Source organism: Morus notabilis, unplaced genomic scaffold, assembly GCF_000414095.1.
Source record: "Morus notabilis unplaced genomic scaffold, ASM41409v2 Scaffold229, whole genome shotgun sequence".
Lineage (NCBI taxonomy): Eukaryota > Viridiplantae > Streptophyta > Magnoliopsida > Rosales > Moraceae > Morus > Morus notabilis.
This window is the reverse complement of record NW_010362793.1, coordinates 283,103-285,663: the sequence shown is the minus strand read 5'-3', so window position 1 is coordinate 285,663 and position 2,561 is coordinate 283,103. Positions and strand designations below refer to the sequence as shown.

The window sequence follows — 2,561 nt, the reverse complement described above, 5'->3', positions numbered from 1 at the left end:
TTTAATCTTTTTGTTTAGCATGTTTCAAAAAAAAAAAAAAAATTTGTTGCTGTGTTGTTTTAGCTTGTAGCCAATTTTCATTTTCCCGGTTGTTTGTTAAGTTTTCTCTATTACTTTGTTAGGCTTTCTTTTCATTTATTTTGTTCTAAAAAAAAGAGGTTTCTGTTAGTTTGACTTTTCATTTACTATTATTATTAGTGTTCGTTTTTGTAGTTTTATGTAATAACGTTGTTACTCCAATTTTGTCCATTTGTCAGTTTTTTTATTTTATTTTATTTTATTTTATTTTATATTTTCTTAGCATCTAGTGTCAATTGATTTAGAATAGTCGTTAGTTTTCTTTCTAGTTGTTAACTCCTAACGCTTTTTATTTGCTAATCGTTTCTTGTTTAATTTGTCACTTCCTCGTGGGATCGACCGTCCTAATTGTGCTACAATTGACCGCTTGTTTTGTACACGTTTGGGCGTAACCAAATTTTAGCGCCGTTGCCGGGGAGGTGCATCAACAAGATTGTTCAGTAGATAATTAGCTAAAGAGGTAAGTACTTAGTCTTTATTTATTTTAATCTTTTTGTTTAGCATGTTTCAAAAAAAAAAAAAAAATTTGTTGCTGTGTTGTTTTAGCTTGTAGCCAATTTTCATTTTCCCGGTTGTTTGTTAAGTTTTCTCTATTACTTTGTTAGGCTTTCTTTTCATTTATTTTGTTCTAAAAAAAAGAGGTTTCTGTTAGTTTGACTTTTCATTTACTATTATTATTAGTGTTCGTTTTTGTAGTTTTATGTAATAACGTTGTTACTCCAATTTTGTCCATTTGTCAGTTTTTTTATTTTATTTTATTTTATTTTATTTTATATTTTCTTAGCATCTAGTGTCAATTGATTTAGAATAGTCGTTAGTTTTCTTTCTAGTTGTTAAGTGATTGTCAGTTTGTTTCTTCTTTGTTTTGTTACATTGTTTTTGTTTTATAATCTTTATTATATTTGTTTTAGTTCAATAATTTTATCAGTTTTTGTTTTCTTTAAATAAATAACGTTTGTCTTTTTACTTGTTGTTTTTTTTTTTTTTTTGTTGTTGTTTGTTTTTGTTAATTTGCACATTAAATTTTTCGTTTCTTAGTTCATAGTTTTAATTTATTTATTAATTGCTTAGAATTGCTATTTAATTTTCCATTCATAATTAATATTAATTTTTAGATTGTGACTTTTAGGTGACCAATTTAGACATTAAATGATGACTCTTAATTTGTCATAATTTGTATAACCTTAGGTTTTAGAATAGTATTAACTTATGGTACTAATATCTAACATTTAACATTTCATAAGACACATCATAAAACTTAATAAATTTTCAAGCAATTTTGTGGAAACGTTGAAAAGTACAAACTAAGGGAGTTCTGTCTAGGAGGCTGCTTCTTATTGGCGTTCTACGCCACCAGTCTTTCCTGGAAACGTTGCTCTGTCTAGGAGGTTGGTTTTTAAGGAGGCTTCGCCCCACCAATCTTTCCTGGGAGTACTATTAAGGGTTGCAATTCGCGGTTCTACATTATTGTTTTCTTTGTTCCAAAAGAAAAAATAATAATAAAAAAAATTAAAAAAAAGTGAAACGTTTTAGGGTGAATGAATCGTTATAGAGACGAATTAGGGAGATTCGCAAGAAGACCGGAGAACCCTAGTGAAGTTTCTTCCCACACGTCTAGTCCTCCCTCGACCCCAGCCTCATTAGCAGTTGCTAATCCGTTCACGATGGCTCAAAACGAAGAGGTCCAACAGAAGACGTTGAACGATTATCTCCACCCTACACGTACGGCCACACCGTCATGCATAATGTTTCCCCCTAATATGCCGAATTTGGATTTCAAGCCAGGCATGATCCAACTCTTGCCGACCTTTCATGGGTTAAAAAGTGAGAATCCATACGTACATATTAGGGAGTTTGAAGAAGTAGTGGCCACCTTTCACAACCGAGCTGAAGTCGCGGACTCTGTGTGATTGAAATTCTTTCCCTTCTCTTTGAAGGACAAGGTTAAAAGCTGGTTGTATTCTTTGCGACCTAGGTCTATTGGAACTTGGGAAGAAATGATGACAACGTTTTTCAACAAGTATTTCCCTCACCATAAGACCAATGGTCTAAAGCGACAGATCTCGACCTTTACCCAGAAGGACAATGAAACTCTGTATCAAGTTTGGGAACGGTTCAAGGATCTGTTAAATCAGTGTCCTCACCATGGTTACGAGAGTTGGCGCCTCGTCAGTTATTTTTACGAAGGACTCACGATCCGAGAGTGCCAATTTGTGGAGATGATGTGCAATGGTGAGTTTCTCCAAAAGGATCCCGAGGATGCTTTTGAGTATCTCAACAAGTTAGTCGAAAAAGCCCACACATGGACTGGTCCAAGTGCTACTGACAGCACCAATTGATCCTGACCAGCTAGAATCTATCAACTAAGGGAAGAGGAGAATCTCAAAGCCCAAATTGAGTCTTTGACATGACAAATTGAGACCCTCAAAACCAAAGAAGGTAGAGGAATTCACATGGTTGCTAAGGCAGAGACACATGAGCCA

General features: G+C 33.9%; 1 non-coding gene across 1 annotated transcript; it reads right to left on the bottom strand.

Moving 5' to 3' along the window:
- Nucleotides 1–2,123: 2,123 nt before the first annotated feature.
- LOC112092477 lies at nucleotides 2,124–2,230 on the bottom strand. Its single transcript, XR_002902613.1, has one exon. It is a non-coding gene; the product is annotated as a small nucleolar RNA R71 (small nucleolar RNA).
- Nucleotides 2,231–2,561: the final 331 nt, after the last annotated feature.